Here is a 21,222-nt window from a genome sequence, read left to right as displayed (position 1 = left end):
ATAAAGGCCGTGAGTTTATATCCCCAGATGGCATATGTATGTGGTTAGAGGACAACTGTGGTCTCTTTATGCTTACATGGCTACAAATCACTGCAGATTGATGGACTCGATCTCCTGCAAATTCTCCATATGCTTCACCTTACCCCAAAATGAGCTGGAAGAAAGTGTGCAGTACCAGGAGCTTCAGACTGAAGTCTGCTCCATGGAACAATGGTATGAGAGGTTGCTGAGGTGGTGGAGGGAAAGTGGCTTTCCCTGCATTTCCTTACACATTCATAAAGCTCAGGGCAAGGGAAATGCTTGCAATCAAAGTAATTGCCTGCTGGAGCTCTTTGGAACATAGTTCAGAAAAGAAAGGGCTGCCTGCCCTGTTTCTTTTTCTTTACTTCTACTCCCATGTTGCTCTTTCTTCTCTCTCTTTCTTCCTTTCTTTCCTTGGACTTTATACTTACCTATTCTTCTCAGTCCATAGAGGATTTGTGTCAGTCAAGAAGAGGAACAAATCCCATGGTAGAAGACAGAGCAATGTGACCATGAAGACTAGCTGACTTTCTTACAATTGGGCCTCCATGTGACAAGTGACTTTAGATATCAAAGGCAGGAAATAGAACTTGTTTTCTTATAAAAAAAAAAAAAAAAAAAACACAGATGATTTCCTCATTGATATGGCCAACATAGGAGTGTATCTGTACCATGGGTATTACTGAGAATTAAAGTTCTCAGGCCTCATTCTTGGTATGAAATATTTCAAGATATAGATAAGAATAAAATAATTACAAAGCTGGGCATGGGTGGGAAGATTTTGTGAGTTCAAACTAGCCTGGGACTACAGAATGACTTCCAGGTTAGCATGGGATAGAGTGAGACCTTACCTAAAAAAAAAAAAAAAAAAAAAAAAAATAGGGCTGGAGGGATGGCTTAGCAGTTAAAGCATTTGCCTACGAAGCCAAAGACCCAGGTTCGATTCCCCAGAATCCATGTTAGCCAGATGCACAAGGGGGCACACGTGTATGGAGTTTGTTTTCAGGGGCTGGAGTCCCTGGAGTACCCATTTTCTCTCTCTCTTTCTCTGTTAAACAAACAAACAAACAAACAAACAAATAAAAATATCTTTAAAAAACCCAAAATAAATAAACCAAAAATTATAAACAGATGTCAACAAAGCCTAATATTGTTCCATAATTTTTCTAGGTATCACCAAGGCAGTATTTCAGATATTACTAGAAAATCATGCATACTCTTCCTGTATCCCTTCTATATATAGATAATTACAAATATAGGATTTATTATCTTCATACCCATTTATCCATGAGCCTATGGATAAACATCTAGATTTTTAAAAATAAGTTTTCCATAATAGAGATTCTCACTACAGCAGAAATGTTGAATTTCTAAGAAGGCATTTGACATCACAACTTTTTGCATATGCACAGACACCTAAAAATACACAGTCTCCTTTCTTAGGTCAGTGTTGTAGTCACCTCTATGAACATCTCCGGTATGTATCACTTGAAGGCAGGAGGTAGGCATTCATACCTATTACTTGTCAGTCACTGGCCACTTGGTAAAGGCTGGGAGAAGATATAACTTCCACATACTGGTAGTTTAAGTGGCTCTCACCAGCCAAGAGCAAGCCTCAGGAAAACAGCAGCTGTGAATGACGAGGGCTGTGAGCTTGGCCTGTGCAGGGACCCCGGGCAGGACATCAAGAGCATGGGCCACACAGATATTTGTAGTTTCCATGAGTATGTGTATGCTCTATAGCCTTTCTTGCAACTGATTTGTAGTTTAATTCCATTGTGGTCAGATAGAATGCAAGGAATTATTTCAGTTTTCCTGAATTTGTTAAGATTTGCTTTGTGTCCTAATATATGGTCTATTTTAGAGAATGTTCCATGTACTGCTGAAAAGAATGTATATTATGCAGCATTTGGATGAAATGTCCTGTATATATCTGTTAGGTCCATTCCTTCTATGACCTCATTTAGTCCAGATGCCTCTCTGTTTATTTTTTCCTGGGATGACCTGTCAATTGATGAGAGTGGGGTAAATCACCCACCACCACTGTGTTTGGTGTTATCTGTGACCTTAGTTCTAATAGTGTTTGTTTGATGAATTTGGGAGCCCCCATGTTAGGTGCATATATGTTTAAGATTGTAATGTCCTCCTGTTGGAGTGTGCCCTTAATCAATGTAAAGTGACCTTCCTTATCTTTCTTGACTAACGTTGGACTAAAGTTTACCTTGTCAGATATTAGGATAGCAAACCCTGCTTGTTTTCTAAACCCATTTGCTTGAAACACCGTTTTCCAACCTTTCACCCTAAGATAATGTCTATCCTTTGTAGAAAGGTAAGTTTCTTGGAGACAACAAATTGTAGGATCCTGCTTTTTAACCCAGTCTGTAAACCTATGTCTTTTTGTTGGGGCATTGAGGCTGTTGATATTAAGAGATATTATTGAAAGGTGTGTATTTATGTTTGCCTTTTTTTTTGTGTGTGTGTGTGGTTCCGGTTCTACATTTGCTCTCTTGTGTTAACTAATATTTGAGTATTGCTTGTTTTTTCTAGATTCCTTATATGTGTGGTTTTCCTTTTCTTCAGCATGGAGGATTCTATCAAGCATTTTCTATAGAGCTGGTTTTGTCTTCAAAAACTCCTTTAACCTGCTTTTGTCATGGAATGTCCTTATTTCTCTATTTGAATGGATAACTTTGTAGGATAAAGTAACCTTGGTTGACAGTTGTTATCTTTTAGAACTTGGAATATATCATTCCCTTCTGGCTTTCAAAGTTTATGTTGAATAATCTGCTGTGATCCTGATGGGCTTGCCTTTGTAGGTAACTTGATTTTTCTCTCTAACTGCTGTAAATATTTTTTCTTTGGTTTGTGTGTTTTGTAGTTTGATTATGATATGGCGAGGAGAGGTTTTTTCCAGGTTTTGTCTGGCTGGGGTTCTAAAGGCTTCCTATGTCTGCATTGGCACCTCTTTCCCAATTTGGGGAAGTTTTCTATGATTTTGTTGAAGACGCCTACTATGCCTTTGGAGTGGAATTCTTTTCCTTCTACTATGCCCTGAATTCTTATATTTGATCTTTTCATAATGTCCCAAATATCTTGAAATTCCCACTCATACGTTTCTATAGGTTTGTTTTTCTCTTTGTTGGTCTGTATTAGATCTGCCATCTGGTATTCTAGCTTAGATATTCTATCCTCTCCTTCATCCATTCTACTGGTGAGATTTTGTACAGAGTTTTTTGTTTCATTAACTGTGTTCTTTATTGCTAGTAATTCTGGCTGGTTTTTCTTTATTATTTCTATGTCGTTATTTATGCCTTGTATTGCCTTCTTTATTTCATGAAATTGGTGTCCTGCGTCTTCTTTGATTTCCCCTTTGATTCCTTTGATTTCCTCTTTGATTCCTTTGATTTGTTTTTTGACTTCTTTGAACATATTTATAATCATTCTTTTGAAATATTTCTCAGGTATTTCCTCTAACTCGTTCTCACTCTAGGTCATTTATGATGCACTAATACTTTTAGGTGGATTTATATTTTCTTGCTTTTTAGTGTTTCTTGTGTTATAATGCATATATTTTTGCATTTTGGATTAAGTTAATGCTTGGATTTTCTACCTAGCTGGGTATTCTTAGCTGTATCAATTGATTTGATGTTATATATCTTCAGGGTAGGAGCTTAAGGTGTTAGGTGTGGCTCTTAAGACTCTCAGAGTATCTACAAGGTGTTCCCAGGGTTTGGGTTTCTCTGCTATGGGAGTATTCAGGGAGGCTGAGTGGAATAAAATACAGGTAGATTCTAAAATGTAACTAAACATTGTACACATTCAATCAAAAAGGGCGCCAAGTATTTATGCAAGAGTAGTTATTATAACAACCAGATCCTTTATCAACAAAGAAGTTAAGGTTTCTGGTCTGTTGAGGGATCCAAGTCAGCTTATGACCAAGTGAGACCATTCCCTGGTGCAATTCCAGTTACCTTGGATGACTTTGGTCTCAGTCAAGTTTCTGGCTGGGTCGTTGGGCTGTTGTTCTGATTTCTGGAGCTGGGCACTGGCTTTTCCTGTGGGGCAAACTGAGCCTGGCAACTGTGGCCCTGCAGAATGGCACCCCTGCTGCTGGAACTGATACTGCTGCTGTTGAAGCTGCCGCTGCTGGGTTTGTCGCTGCTGCTGCTGAAGCTGCTGCTGCTGGATCCACCACTGCTGCCGCCGCCACTGCTGCTGCTGTAGCTGCCACTGCTGGACATACCACTGCTGCCGCTACTGGATCTGCTGCTGCTGGGGCGGCTGTTGCCGGTGCCAGAGCCACTGATGTTGCTGCCGGACTCTGCTCCTGCTTGGGTCCCGCTGTCGGCTCAAGTTGGCGTGGCCAGATCCTGGGATCACTGCTCTGTTCGCTGGAGCTGGGCACAGGCGGTGGGGGAGGGGAGGGAGCCGCAGCTGCTCTAGTTCTCTCACTGTCCCATGTGTTCTTCTACCTTGTGATCTGCTCCTCCGTTTTTCACTGCCACTCTCCCTTCACGTTTCTTGAGTTGCGGAGAGCTCCAGTGTAAGTGGAAGCTCCCCACACCTGGCTTTTCCTGTGGCTCAAGCCGAGCCTGGTGGCTTTCTGCTGCGCTGCTGCCACCATCGCGGTCAGTCACTTTTGCCGGCCTGTGCGGGCTCTGGATGCTCTGGAACTCTTCTACTTCTCCACTGCCGCTTCAATTTCCTATACACCTCACTTTTTAGTAAAAGTGTATATTTTGCTGAGTTTATTTGGTCTTTCTCCCCCCTAGGCTGCTTTGGCGTGGTACCTATGCCGCCATCTTAACTGGAAGTCCAGATATTTTTAAAATCGTAGATGAATGTTACATTTTATCAATTTTTTGTGTATTTATTAAGGATGATAATTATTTATGCATTTAATCTGTGCTGAAGGCACATGGTACAGATCTTACATTGAACCACTATTACATTTTTGTGATAAGACCCATTTGATTTTTATGTATGGCTAAATAATTTATTGATATTTTGTTTAGGAGCTTTCATCTATTTATACACATATCTATTTTGTTTACAGTCCTTGTCTGGTTGTTATCAACATTATACAAATTGTAATGGAAAATGAGCTAGAAATGTTACTTATTTTTTTTTCTTTTGTACAAGGTATTACCAAAGAGGATACAAAAACAAAATTTGTTTTAAAATTGCCTATAAGAGACTCAAATTGAAGCTTTAATTTTTATTAGGTATGTTTAAGTCCTTATATTTAATTTTCAATATACTTGAGTTTATTTTTATCCTTGTAGGATTTCTGTATGCCTTCTTTATTCTTGATTATTTTTCTTTGACTCACTTCTAGTGAACTCATATGGTTTCTACATTCTTTGCTCCCTTCTGTTTTAAAAGTTAGATTGTTTTCCTACCATTTTAATTGCTATTCTTAAATATTTAACAAAATATTTAGCCATATATTTTCTCCAAACATTTAGTTATTTAATATTTCTATCTTCTGCCAAATATAACAATGTATTAGCCTGCCTTTTTTTTACTGCCAGTGAACAATGTTCCCACTTCCCTCTTTTTAAAATGTATTTTATTTATTTATTTATTATTTATTTATTCATGAGAAAGAAGGAGAGAGACAATAGGTATGCCAGGGCCTATAGCCGCTGCAAATGAAGTCCAGATGCATGTGCCACCTTGTGCATCTGGTTTTACATGAGTCTCAGGGAATCTATCCCAGGCCATTAGGTTTTGCAACCAAGTCCTTTAACCACCACACCATGCCTCCAGACCCCACTTCCATCTTTTAAATTTTGTTTAGCATGCTTATTATAGCTTTAAATTAGAAATAATTCATTGCTTTTCTTAACCTTTTTTTTGTAGTACTGTTTCATTTGTGTTCACATTTCTTCTGATTAATATAAGTTCCTTTATGAAGTTTTGGTTTTATATGGTGAGGAATGTATTCCTCTTGTGTTGATAAAAATGGAGAGAGAGGAAAAACAAGATGGGGAGAGGGGGGGACTTGGAGACTTACTGACAGGAGGAAGAAACAATTTCTTGGACTTGAACAATACCGTGCAAGACTTAAGAAATACCAGACAGACCAGTTTTACCTCTTGGCCTGGACATTTCCAACCACTGGCTGGGCAAGCACCCAAGCTACCTTCCTTCTATGGAACTCAGATTATTTCTAGCTGAGCCAGTTTTCCCATTTGCAAATCTATTCTGCACTTGAATAAAACTGTCTTTGGTTCATTTTAATATTATTTATGATTTCTTGGGTTATAGTCTATATAATTGAAAGATTGGGCATAAAGTTGTGGGCTGACAGTTATTTCCTGTCAACACTGGAGGTATTGTTGTGGTTTCCTGGCACTGATTGCCCCTGAGGAAAAGTCTGCTTTCTGGAAGCATGGATCTTCCACAGGTTCTCAATGATGTGCCTAGATGTGTGATGAGTTTTGTGTATTACAGTTAAGATTTGGGGATGCTCCTTTGACTCAAGGACTCATATAACCTATGTTAATTTTAGAGAACACTTATTATGTTTGCAAATCTTCCTTTTTCTTCCATTCAGTTCCTTCTTCAATTACTATTTCATACCTTACCTCTTTCTTCAAATATTTAAACCTTCCTCTGTCCTTATTGCTTCAAATTTAAAGCTGCTTATTTTCTACCCCAATTAGCTCCTGGTATGATAATCTTTTTATTTTCTTTCCCTATTCAGTCCATCAACAGTCCTGTTATTCTAATAAAAATAAACCCAGACCCTTCCCACCCTCACTGTCCTCACTGTATTCTAAACCATGCTTATCTTTTTGCTTCTACCTCTTTCCTCAAATCTATTATTAGCACTTAAATCTTAAATTCCACTCCCACCCTTGACACTCCCTGTCATCCTTATCTTCCCTTTTCTTTCTGTAGTACTTACTTAGGTCTGTGTGTGTGTGTGTGTGTGTGTGTGATTATAGCCACTCTCTTTTTCCCAGTGTATAAGTACTGGTGAGAGAAAGATATAGACAATTAGAAGAGTCAAGATTTGTGTCTATTTTGTTAGCTGTCTATGCTGAGCACCTAGAACCATATTATATGTAATAAGAATTCATTATGCATTGTTAAATTAATGCATACATTTGAAGGAAGGTTGAACTTCTAGATTTGTGTCTTGACAGTTGTTTGGGGTTGAAATTGTTCAGATTAGATAGTTTCCATTTGGGTATGTGAGAGTTGAGGAACTCAAATGAGTGAGAAATTTATCAGAAGTAACCAAGCATTAGCACTGCCTCCTGGACCTTCACACACACTTGGTTTTCACAGTCAGGACTGTGGCTGCATGCTAAGTGAGGAAGATGGTGAGACATAGAAGAAAAGAAAATGGGAAAACTTTGCAACCAGCTGCCCAAGAGAAAGCTAAATAAACAAACAAACCAGCCAACTGCCTTTCTGAACTTATGATAGAGGTGCTGGAAATCACAGGAGGCTTTCCTGGGACATGTGTTGTATAACAAATCCTGACAAATACATGGATCATCAAAGAGACTTCCATTTTATATACTGAGAAGCTTTATGATCCAGGAAGTGGTCAGGCCATCTGGGATCTCCTGCATACCCAGATGGAGCTCTGATTGAATATGTGAGAATAAGAGGGAAGCTCAGTTGTGAACACGAGCTATTTGGAAACAGCATGGGGGTGCATCAAAGGTGGTGGTGAAACAAAGAGATTACTTTTCCACCAAGCTTATTTAGGGGAAGATAGTCTTAGAGAAAGACAGAAAGGACGACTTCCATTTTCTCAAAGTGGTGGTGTTATGGGATACTGTCATTAACTATGAATGTTCTTGGGATAGGAATTTAGTGAGAAATACATGCAAGTATTATATTGTATGGAAAGAAAATGTCTTTTAACTATAGGAGCCATCATGTTCCCTTCAATAAAAAAGAATGAATGGCATTTATATAACAGGATTCAAAGCATAAAACCACTCTCATTTGATATGTTCATCTTTCTGAGGTAGACAGATTGAGTCTCTGAAAACAGGAATTGAGTTGTAATTTCTTCACTACTCTCCTATTCCTATACCACCAGAATCGTGGTATCATGCCACATAAAGAACTCATGCTCATTCCTTATCATATGGATTTAATTCTACAGTTTGATGGAGAGTAAGTGTGAAGTTAGGGGTCAAACATCACATGGCTAGTCATGCCCCATATGGACCCAGGAGCAAGTCTAGTACTTTTGTCTTGCATTAAATACTTCATTATTTGTGCTGCCAAATATGCCAGCACCCAAGGACCACACTGAAGTAGGAACAGGAAGTACAAGTGTTCTTGGCAATTATCCTGTGCCAAGGGTCATTGAGCTTCCTGATGAAGAGCTACTGTTGATTTACCTAAAGTTTAATAATCTACCAATGGAAGCACTATTAAAAATTGCTTAACATCAGCACACCCTGCCAGTGAGGAGACCTTGGCACAGACCACATCCATCTATCTAATGCAGGAAATTTTATTAAAATCATCAAGATTGGCTTCACTTCAAGGAAGCAATGCCAAAGAAGTTTAGGAAGAAAAAAAGATGTTTCTTTCAGCCCCAAGTATGTACTCAGAAAGCCTTACATTTCTCTTAATATCAGTGTCCAACTCCAACACTGGCATAAGGTACAAGATCTCCTCTCCTCAGGCTTACAGAATACTTCTGATACTTCAATGCAAAAACATACTGTGGGCATCCACCTGCTAACAGGAATCTTCCCTTTTCTGTATTCACTGACAGGTGTCCACTGTCTCTCAAATGCCCTCTGCCCCACATGTCAACAGTGTATCTCTTTGAAATCATTTGTTAATGTAAATTCTCGGAAGTCCACTCAACCCCAAGTTATAATTTTAAAATAGAGGTTTAAGTTTACTATCCACCTATTTATTCTACCCTTGTATAACACTTTTCATTTCTTAGTTCCCTAACTTTCTCATTTTGGTAAAGCAAATTAAGCCATCAGCACTTCACCATTGGGATTGCCTGCTCCTGGATGCAGCTGTGCTGCAACAAAACATTTCTTTGGGCTGGAGGAATGGCACACATCTGGAGTTCATTTGCAGTGGCTGGAGGCCCTGGAGCACCCATTCTCTCTCTCTCTCTTTCTCTCTGCGTCACTCTCAAATAAACAAATAAATAAATGAACAACAACAACAACAACAACAAACATTTCTTCCTTGAGTTCCAGATGATTCTGAGCATCCCATGAGCCTGCAGCCCCAAATGGCACCTGATGCTACTCTTTGACACTTGCAGGTAGAGGATATAGATGAGCTCTGCTTGGATTGCTGACCTTTAGAAACAGGAAGATAAACATGTTTGTTTAGTGAAGATGCTGGGTTTGGCTGCACACTTGGAAAGTGACTACACCTCAGTGTGAATAGATATGAGCCCCTACTCATGGGCTAATCCTGTATGCGCTTAAATTATTTTACCACATCTGGCATGAGAGCTAGAACTCCAGAGCAATCCTGTGACAGACATCCCCACTGTAATGTTTTTGTTACTAATCTTGAAATCCAAGTCTCAAATCCCTATTTTGATGAATGCTCAATGATTTCAACAGAAGCACATGCATATGGGTTGGTTGTGAGGGTGGTAAAGTGCTATTTAATAGAGCCATAGTATGGGTAATTACAAATCTTGAGGAGTGTTGATTAGAATAGCAAGGTCTAATTATAGACCAATGACATAGCAAAGTTTGTTTTTGTCAAGGTCAAGTCTAACAATTGCTAGGAGGGCAAATCTGAAAGACAGCATCCAGCAATATTTTGATATGACAACCAACCTGAGCAAATGAGTGGATGGATTTGGAGATCTGGGTGGGTTTCTTTATTATTGTTTGTTTATTTCTGTTAGACAACCTTTTGCTATGTTAACAAGGCTGACATAGAGCTCATAATACTCTAGCTTTAGTCTCCCACTCTCCAAATAGCTATAGCAAAGCTTCCAACAGTTTACTAGAAAGAATGTAGACATTTAAGAAACATCTCCACTGTCATGAATATAAGTTGAGAGGTTTGTTTTATTTTAAACCAGGGTATATGCTGAAATCAAAACAAAAATAAGCAACCCACTAGTGTGACATTTTTTAACTCATTTGTCATACTAACACTGCAAGTAAAAATCTGGTCTAAAATGTATAGACTTTCAAGCAACAATGTACAGCTTTCTTTGTCCTCCACGTTAAGATGCATAAAATTTTAAAGGCAAGTAATAGCAAGGATATAGGCTTCCAGAACCACCCAGGTTAGGAAACTCATCAGTTTTAACTCAGAGACACCTGGAACATTAACAAGTGATCATTTATGTACAATAATGTGAAGTGCTTTTTTTTTTTTTCAAATTAAACTCTCATGGAACAATCCTGAATGATCCACCAGAACAATAGCAGGTTATCAGTTTAAGAGGTCATCCAATTTGTTTCAACCACTTAAATTCATGTTCTAGAATCAAAGACTCAACTTATCTTTTCATAAGCTGAGACCTTCCTATCATGTCAGCAAGTATGTTTTGAAGTGAAGGAAACTTAGGTAAATTTTTTTTTCAAGGTAGGATCTCACTGTAGTCCAGGCTCACCTGGACTTCACTATGTAGTTTCAGGGTGGCCTTGAACTCATGATGATCCTCCTATCTCTGCCTCCCAAGTGTTGGGATTAAAGGCATGCACCACCACGCCCGGCTGAAAAACTTTTATTTACCATAACTGCTGAATCAGATTCCTAGCATCTTGACAAGTGTGTGTTGCTGTGCCTGGTGGGGACCTAGGTGCTAATGCCGTTGCCTTGAACCTTCTGGTTTAATTAGTTTCCTCCCGTATGTCTTTTAGAAGCTCAAGACTCAATGCTGTGTGCATACCTTCACTCCCCAACCCACAGTTTATACCCAGAGAAGGCAAGTAGGCTTCCTAAAGCAACATAGCATCATAGAAAAAGAATCTGGGGATTCTAATGTCTGGCTGCTTTGTTTTTGTTTTGTTTTGTTTTGTTGTTTTCTTTGAGGACCTTGGGAGAAGGATATAATTGATTTAACAGTGTTTGGGGGATAAAAAGTAGAAAGTGTTGAAAGTTCCAGTGAGATAGAAAAGCAATACAAGAGCAAATGGAGCCCAGGCATGCAGGCAGGAAATAGCCAGATGTGATTCAAATTGGAGAAACGCAAGCAAAAACATCTGGGGAAAAATAATCAGAAACAGATATTCTCCAAGTCAAAGTGAGTTGGAAAGCAGTCATGCAGTGAGAGACCTGGACAGCACTGTTAAAATGGTGGATAACCAGTTGTTTTTGAATTAGCTAATAGAACCACTCAGTGGAAAGGAACCCATAGGTGGAACTGGTAAACAAGTCAGAATCATATCCAAATAAGGGGTTCACTCTCCAATGTCAAGGTCCCACCAATCTTGGGCTGCAAGAAGGTCTACACCTATTAAATTCTCTCTAAACCAACATTGGTTATCCCATTTCACTAGTGTTGACTTCACTCTCTACTGGGGAGTCTGCTTCTGTTTTTCAGATGGATGTAGGACCTGAGGAGAGAATCAGCCCATCACATCTCACCAGGGCCCCAGCTGAAACTGTAGAGTAATTGGGGAAATGAGCAAGAGTACTGCTTTCTTGGCAAGCCTGATATCAGCACAAGGGTGAAGGAGATAGACACAGAGAACACTCATGCCCTACCAAATCAGAGATACAGAGACACTGAAGTAGACTTAAAACGAACCCAACTTGGCTCGGGGAAATTCATGGAAAAAGGGGTGGAAAAGATTATTAGAGTCACAAGTTGAGACATTATGCAAGAGACATTGCTTCTTCTCCATAACTGATGGCTAACCTCACGATGCACGACCCACAATCCCCATGGGGATAACTGGCATTCCCAAAGAGGCAGACAGGGATGAGGGTAAAGATGGTACCAACATGTGCTGTTTACACACTGAATATGTCCATAACTGAAAAAAAATATGTTAAAAGAAAGCAGTCTCTTAAGGGTTGTGCAGCAGTCAGGACTGGGTGAGGTGGGCTAGGACACCTCAGTTAGGCAGCATCCATTGTATTTCCATGAGCTTTGATCTGAAACTGTACTCGTCCTATCCTTGCTGGCTCTTTTCCAATCTCTCTAGAAGGGAATTGCAGAACTCATATCCTATGAATGAAGAGAAGGGAGGATTCTGAAAAGTTGGTCCTCTCTGCTCTCAGGACATCCAGTAGGGTGTTTGGCAGCAAGTACCTCTGGAGCCAGTTTTGGGCTTGGACCAATCCTAAAAGTGCATTCAAATACAATCATGATCTGAGTGAGTGCACCACAACTTACAAAACAAAAGAAGGCTGTGATCCATTGGCCTAGAAGACCCCCTGCCCCAGCACCACAGTACAAGCTTATTTTTCCTATAAGCTAAAAATTGTATGAATACATCACATCTATGCAGAAAAAAAGCATACATAATAGGTGCAGACTCCACACAGAACACAAAGTGAGAACATCTGTGCATTCAGCAGCAGTTTAAGGTGCTGAATGCCACCAGGCCAGCAGAAGTTTTGCCCCTTCTTTGTCACCTCTTTCTGATCACTACCCATTCTTGTAAGGACAACTGCTAAGATGAATTCTGGTGGCATAGACTCGTATTTCATGATTTTGAACTGTATTTAAATGGATTTATATTGTTGGATATATATACACATACATACATATATGGCTTATTTGACTTAACCTTAGGTTTACAAGTTTAACATACATTGCATGTAGGCTACAAATTTTTCATTCTCTGGTATGTCACTGGGGGCCTATATCACATTCTATGTATACATTATGTTGGTGATGGCCATTAGAGCTTGGAGCTCTATGTGAACATTTTTGTTCTTGACTTTTGGTGAACACATTCTTCTTCCTCCCCTTCCTTCCTTCCTTCCTTCCTTCCTTCCTTCCTTCCTTCCTTCCTTCCTTCCTTCCTTCCTTCCTTCCTTCCTTCCTTCCTACCTTCCTCCCTCCGTCCCTCCCTCCGTCCCTCCCTCCGTCCCTCCGTCCCTCCCTCCTTCCCTCTCTCTCTCTCTCTCTCTCTCTCTCTCTCTCTCTCTCTCTCTCTTTCTTCCTTTCTTTCTTTCTTTCTTTCTTTCTTTCTTTCTTTCTTTCTTTCTTTCAGAGAGGGAGAGAGAGGGGAGCAGGTAAAGAGAGAGATAGGGAGGGAGGAGAGGGAGAGAGAATGGGTATACTAGGGTCTCTAGCCACTACAAATGAAGTCAGGCCCATGTCCCACCTTGTGCATCTGGCTTATGTAGGTACTGGGGAATTGAACCTGGGCCTTTAGGCTTCACAGGCAAGAGACTTAACACCTAAGTCATCTCTCCAGTCCCCCTGCCCCTTTCATTTGGAGACAGGATCTCCTGCCTCAGCCTTCAGTGCTTGGATTATAGGTCACTGTCACCATGTCCGGCTTATTTGTTTTAGTTGTAGATAGTTTTTAAGAGTCTTGTGAGATAGCCTTCTACAAATTGCTTCTGTATATTCCAGAATCCCCATGCACTTAACACGTGTTCAATTCCTCTTTTCCCTTGCTCCTTCTTGGGGAAAGGTTGCAAATAGCCAGTTTTGATTATTAACAAGTGTTCTCAACTGCAGCATGTGAGATATTTGTATACCTCTCCCCAGAATATTATTACAACACATGGGGAACACGTAATGCTTTCAAGAAAAATCTGTGTAAACCTCGTGACAGCATTCTGTCTCAGTTATACTGCAGAACAGAGAACTCCATAGCTGACAATTTATTGTGCCACAGCTGAGGTACTGCATTGCACTGCTGCCCAAGGAGTGGGAACAAAAGCTCAGAGTAAAGAGTGGTTACCAGGATTGTGTCTGTAAGCCCCTAACTAACCTGGGATATTCCTTTCTGACACTTTCACAGCAGCCTCTGTTAATTCTTCCCCCTCTGACAAAGACAGTAGTGCTTTATCATCTATATGAGGCCTACATTTGCGTACTACTAAGACCTTACATGTGCTTCTTTTCTGGCTCCTCTCAATCATTTCTTGCCTTAGAAAAATCTATTATTATTATTATTATTATTATTATTTTTTTTTTTAGGGGAAGTTCTCACTCTAGTCCAGGCTGATGTGGAACTTACTCTGTAGTCCCAGGCTGACCTCAAACTCAGCAATTTCCCTACCTCAGCCTCCTCCTAACTGCTGGGATTAAAGGCGTGTGCCAGCATTCCTGGACTCACATTAATTTTTTCAAAGAAGACCAAGAGTATCCTCTAGTTCTTATTTGGAAAGGGAGACAGAGGAAACACACACACACACACACACACACACACACACACACACACACACACACAAGTCTAATCTTTGACCCGTCATCCTACTCTTGTACTGGCATTTCTCCTACAGTGCGTTTTCCTGAGGCAAACTAGTTACAACGTAATGCATTATTTAGGAAACACATTTTGCATTAGACTGACTGCCCAGGGCACTATTGATATCAGGAACTAACATTGCAATGTAAAATAAGAAAGCAAAACTTTCTTGTTTTGTTTGAATGCCTTTGTGATTTATCATAAAAAAAAATTAGAGCCCTAAGTTAAGAGTTTGTCTTCTTATTACCTATAAAATAACAGAAAGAGAGTCAGGCTAACTTGAATTACAACAAAAGGACTTATTGGGAAGATACTGGGAACTTCACGGACTTGAATCATGGCCAAAGAATAAAATCTCAGGCCCAGGAACATGTGTGAGGAACCAGCATGCTTTTTGTCTACTGGGATAGACCCATGCACTTTAGATTAGTTCTCCCTACTTGGACCCATTTGTAGCTGAAGCTAGGAGTGAGCTGAGATAATGGGAATGGGCTTAACCCATGCCATAGTTTCTCCACCTCAGGAGAAAGTCTGTTGCCAGAAAAGGGTCAGAGGAGGTGCTGGCAGACAAAAACAATAACCTCATTCTACAAAGGTGACAGCTGAAGTCATCAACGTATTGATGCAAGTAGTACAAGAAACAAGGAACAGTGGTCTGATATGGGTGATAATGTGGTGAGTGTGTATAAGAAGTCCTGGGTGAGTGCAGTGGTAGAAGCTGTAGGAAGAACCTTTTCTTAAGCACTTAACATAATCAGAGGGTAGATTGTTTGCTACAGACGTGCTTTCTTTCTTTCTTTAAATTGAACTTCCTATAGAAACTAACATTGTTACAGGGATTCTTCTCATTCTTCCCATTGAAATAATTAGTTTTATAACATAGTTCAAAAAATGTGGGGTTTGAGTGCTGCGGTCTGAATACTTGTGTCTTCCACAATATTTACATGTTGAAATCCTTACCCTAAAGTGATGCTATTTGGAGGTATTGGAGAGACTAGTATTTGGTGAGAGTCTTTGGGAGGTAGTTCAGTAATGAGGACATAGCCCTCATGACAGGGATTATAGTCCTTGTTAAAGGAGCCTCAGGGAGCTAGCTAGTGTTCAGTCATGTGAGGACACAGTAAAATGTTATATCCATGAACTAGGAAATAGGAGCTTACCAGACACAGAATCCATAAGTGCCTTAACCTTGGTCTTTTTAGCCTCCAGACATGTGATATATAAATTTCTCTTGTCTGGGCTGGAGAGATGGCTCAGTCATCAAGGCACTTACCTGTAAAGCCTAACAACCAGGATTTGATTTCCCAATACCCACATAAACCAGATGCACAAGCATCTGGAGTTCATTTGCAATAGCTAGAGGCCCTGGTGTGTCTATACTCTCTTTCTCTCTCTGTTTGCAAATAAATAAATAAAATGCTTTTTAAAAAATCTTTAAAATTTTCTGTTGTCTATAAGCCATCCAGTCAATGGTATTTTGTTATAACATCCTGAATGAATTAACACAGCAATATAGCCACTGAGTGATGGCTAAAATTATATGTGTTGGATAGGATTTTTGCATACTTGTACATGAGAATGGACTATAAGTTTCCATGCTCCACTGTTCTGTGGTAGCACCTAGAGTTGTCAGTTTCTCACTAAACTTTTTGTGAAGTTACATGTATGTGATGGGCTTTATGAGAATATGGGTCCTAGGGAGATGGAAATGCTAATAGTAGACACAAGCCCAATCCTTATGAGACTTTAGAATTTGGCAAGGAAGAGAGATTATAGCAATATGATGTAATGAGTTTTGTTTTTATATTATTTATTTATTTATTTATTTATTTATTTATGAGAGAGAGAGAGAGAGAGAGAGGGCGAGTGCAGGCATGACAGGGCCTCTATCCACTGCAAATGAACTCCACATGCATGTGGCTACTGAAGAATTCAACCTGAGCCCTTAGGCTTCACAGGCAAGAACCTTAACCACCAAGATATTTCTGTAGCCCATGGTTTTTTTTTTTTTTAATGTGGTCTATCCTCATGACATTATTATTATTATTATTATTATTATTATTATTATGCATTATTGTGAGGTACAGCTCACGTGTCATACACCAGATCTCCAGAGTGTATTCATCTTCCTTGGCTGAAACATTTTGCCGGGTGACCAGGAGCTCCTCTTTGACCTGTTCCCCAGTCCCCCAGTAAGCAACATTTTATCCTTTGAGCCCATTGATTTGGCTGCATTTGTTGTAACACTGTTTGCAATAGCCCAAATGTGGAAACAACTTAAATATTCTTATACAGATAAATGGATAAAGAACTTGTGGTATCTACACACAATGGAATTTTATTAGCCTTTAAAAAGAAGGGAGTTCTGTTGTTTGTAACAATATGGGTTAAATTCAAAGACATATGCTAAGTGAAATCAGTCAATCTCAGCAACACAAGTATTCCATGATTTCACTTCCTGTGACTTATGCAGTCAAATTCTTTTTAATAATCACAAAATAACAGATACTCCTACCAACAGCAATACCAGTAAGAACAGCTAAATATGCTTGCTAAAGCCAGTAGCACCAGCAGCTCTTTTTGAGGGATATCCTCAGTAGCAATATTACATGGGTTTTATTTATTTATTTATTTTTAAATTTAGTTGTTAAGGTGCTTGCCTGCAAAGCCAAAGGACCAGGGATCAATTCCCTAAGGCCCATGTAAACCAGATGCACAAGGTGGTGCATGCATCTGAAGTTCATCTGCAGTGCTAGAGGCCCTGGTGTGCCCATTCTCTCTCTCACTCCCACTCAAATCATAAATAAAAATGTTTTTAAAAAAGTAACCAACTGTTAAAAAATTTCTCTTTAATGCCAACCTGCTCCATGCAGTTTCGCATGAGCCGGGCAGTCTGGATCTGAGGGGCTGGTGGCAGTTCTAGGTTAGAGGTAAAGCACGGAGCAGCCTCGGTGGCGCTGTGACACTAATGGTAGCCGAGCTCTGCGACGCCCCTCTCCTTGCTGAGAAGCTGCCATGTAAGTGAGCACTTCCTCCTGCAGCGTGATTTTTGTCCATCTTTTTGTCCCTAGCTGCTAGTTAGCCAAATGTTTGTCTTTGGTCCCTGCTTTCTATCACCTGGGGGATTTGTTTGTCCCAGCCGTTTGCTGTCATCGATTACTGTCTGGCTGCCTGTGCTTGCTTTGTGTTTTGCAAGTGACTTGAGTGCAAGCTCTAACTATGGGAGGCCACAAGCCTCTCTGCCACCTTGCCAGGTGCAGGCCTAGGGCTGTGTGTGCCTGGGCCTTCAATCTGCCCCCAAAGAAAACCACATCAGGCATTTTCTCTCCCCTTTACTGATGGGGGAGGTTTGTTCTTCCTGTACCAATGTAAACTTCAGAGACCCGAGTTCTTGGAACTCAGGAAGAAAAAACACTTGTTAGAAACCCAGAGAGCGAACTGTTCACAAGGCCCCTTCAATTAAGCTGTCTGCAGGATTTAAAAAAGTGTTTCAATGTTCTCAGTAGTTTCTCTCACAGCACTGAGATAGTCCCATGAAAGGCCCTGCGCAAAGGTCAAGGGAGATATTATTCTAGTAATTTCATATTCCGGGCATGCTTAAACCACATGTGTACATTTGAAAGCCTTTCTTATTTCTTACCAAGCACAGTCATAATGTGGTATTTCTTGATCCTGGTTTCACTGTGGACTGGGTAAGAATGAATCCCTTTTCTCTCAGGGAAGCCTCTGACTTTGAAAGGCTAGTAGCTAGGAAAATACCAGCGTAGGTAATCACTTTATGCTCTGCCCAGGCTCAGGGTGGCATACTTGCCATACGCCTTCAAGGTTTTTAGGACTGAAAGGGATTCAAGAGTTTTCAGTCTGGGTCTGGTGGAGGTAGTCAGTGAGGATGCAGGAATGGCGATTCTCAAAATTGCAAAGTCTGGTCAGGGCAGTAAACAGTTAGGAAATGATGTGGGGGGAAATTTTGGAAATGATTTCAGATTTTAATAGAGAGCACTTGCTGAGAATATCTTCATGGGGCACAGAAGTTACAAGCACTAAGGAAAGGCAAAATAAAGTAGTGTTCTTGCATAGCTACTTGGCTAAGTTTTATAAAATGAGTGTTGTCCGCAAGAAGACTAGAATAGGGGAATTCATTATTACCAACTATCTGTAACACGAGGAACTAAACAAGTGGCTGCAGTTGGAGGTAAAATGGCCGGGTATGCTGTCATGGGGTTGACTGTGCTCAGATCTGGAAATGCTTGGCTGATTAATGTGTGCGGTGGAAATTCATGACAATAACAGGTGTTACTTAATTTGCTACATGACTTAAGTCACCTCGGTTAACATTTCTGACACTTTGTGATATAGTTAGGACTTTCGTCTCCATTTTACAGATGTGGATGAGTACCAGTTTAAATCACAAGTCCCAGAGCTAGTGAAAGTTGAGCTGACACTTGGAACTAGGCCTCATCCCTTGATCATCTAATTGGACCTGTGTTGCTGCTTGGCCAGCTCCTGTTTCCTCCCTCGCAAGAAAGCAGCTGAGGCAAGCCAGAGCTTTGACAGCGTTCCTCCTGCACGTGGGTCAACCCGAGTGCGCGTGCTCCCAGCTCCTGCATGGTGTTCCCACAACATCGCCGCGACCCTCTGGAATTACGTTTTGACTTCTGGCAGTGACTTGAGTGGTGGTGGGGGGGGAGGGTCGCTGTCTACTCCTTGTGGAAACAACCATTGTTGGGCTGGTTTTTGTTTTTTTTTTTTTCCTTTATTTATGGTTTGTGGTTGCTGCCAGCACTTTTCCCCCTGGGGACTGCATTTAAATACGCCACATTTGTATTACTGCATGTGGATGCTGGGTGAACATTTATGATAAATCAAGTTTTTAGGTGCCCTATGGGGAAAGTGCTGATGGAGAAATACATTTGAAGAAAATTTTTCTCTTAGCAGTAGTTACTTGAGGAAACAGGCTCCATTTATCTTTGCAAGGCATATGTGAGATGAATACAGACCACCCAGAATCATGCTTCTGCATATCAGAAGAGGAAAATGAATCCCGGAGCTGAGCACCGGACTTCTTCCTGCATGTATGCTGTGCTCCGCTCGGTCCCGTCCACTCCCTCCTCTCTTTCCAAACCTGACAAACCTGGCAAATGCTGCTTTCATGTTGGGCTTTCTGCCTCATCCTCATCATACCCCTCCTTCACCTGGATGCACTCCCGGTGACTGTGTGCCTCCCCCAACCTGGCTCTGTCCCTTCCACAACTGGACACACTATCGCAGCATCTGTATGTTCCCACACACCAGCACAGTGAAGCCACTGCCTTACAAACAGCCCTGCTATCCCCATCCTCCCCCCAGTCTGCCCCGATGACAACTTATCACCACTTGTCCTTCCTGATTCTTCTCACCATTTGCAACAGTAGACTCATTATTATGACATTTGTTTAATGTCTGTCCTTTCCCAAGACTAAGGGCACATGTGTCCGGTAATGACTTGAACAAGTGTCTTGCTATGTGGAATATATATTCAATATTTTTCTGGAGGAGCGTGCCTCTTCTGGGCTTGGTAGAAACTTGTGCATATCATTTGTGTATTGGATTTTGGCATTCATAGATCTCTCTCACTTTCTGTTTTTCAGTGTCGCTCTTTCTTTGGACAAATATAAATATTTATAATCCCCAGTGCCTCCTATTGTGGCTAGCACATATAAGTGTTCAACAATAGAAAATGACATTAAATGGGTCTCATTTGAATTATACCTCTGTTTTAACTTCATGGATAGAAAATATTTGAGCATATTTTAATTAACATTAGAGCACCCATTGAGCATCAGACACTAGGGGTGTAACTGAATCAAAAATTTTGTATATAGGGGCTGGAGAGAGTTTAGCAGTTAAGTTCTTGCCTGTGAAGCCTAAGGACCCCGGTTCAAGGCTCAGTTCTCCAGGTCCCACGTTAGCCAGATGCACAAGGGGGCGCACGCGTCTGGAGTTCGTTTGCAGAGGCTGGAAGCCCCGGGCGTGCCCATTCTCTCTCTCTCCCTCTATCTGTCTTTCTCTCTGTGTCTCTCGCTCTCAAATAAAATAAATAAAAAAATTAAAAAAAATTTGTATATATATAAAATTATATATATATATGTATTATATATATATATATATATATATATATATATATATATATATCAAAATTATAGTGTATAGATGCTTCACTCTCCAGCCAAATCTGGAAGATTCAGGATTAGAAGTATAAGGACATGTGGACTATACATGGGTGGACTTTGGTGTTCAGGATAAAGAGTGGAAGGCAGAAGGTTGATGTGCTGAATCATGAAGCATAAGGCAGACATGTTAAAAATGAAAGGCTACCCCCTTTAATCCCAGCACTTGTGAGGCAGAGGTAGGAGGAGTGCTGTGTATTCAAAGTCAGTGGGAGACGACTTAGTGAATTCCAGGTCAGCCTGGGCTAGAATGAGACCCTACCTTAAAAACAAAAAAAAGTAAGAGGCTAAGGATACATTATCTTAGAAGACATCTGACTAAATTATGATCTTTGATATTTTCTCCACCATCTATTCACTACAATGGCTGGAGTTTTTCTTGGCTTCTGAAACTAAGGCTTCCATCATAGAATATAAGAACATTTAAGAAATTGAAGGTAAATTAATTATTCATTCATTTCTTCAGTGAATGTTAAGGTAGTATCTAGTAAGTACTAGGCACCGAATATAGTTATAGATACAAATAAGGTGCAGAATTTAGTTGCAAGGAGTTCACGGCAGTAACAGAGTGAGTACAAATCAGAAGTTCTCAAACATTTTGGTCATGGGACTCCTTAATCCCCGGA

Source organism: Jaculus jaculus, chromosome 1 (genome assembly GCF_020740685.1).
Source record: "Jaculus jaculus isolate mJacJac1 chromosome 1, mJacJac1.mat.Y.cur, whole genome shotgun sequence".
In the NCBI taxonomy this organism is placed as follows: domain Eukaryota; kingdom Metazoa; phylum Chordata; class Mammalia; order Rodentia; family Dipodidae; genus Jaculus; species Jaculus jaculus.
The sequence above is the reverse complement of the archived record's forward strand: the minus strand, read 5'-3'. Positions refer to the sequence as shown.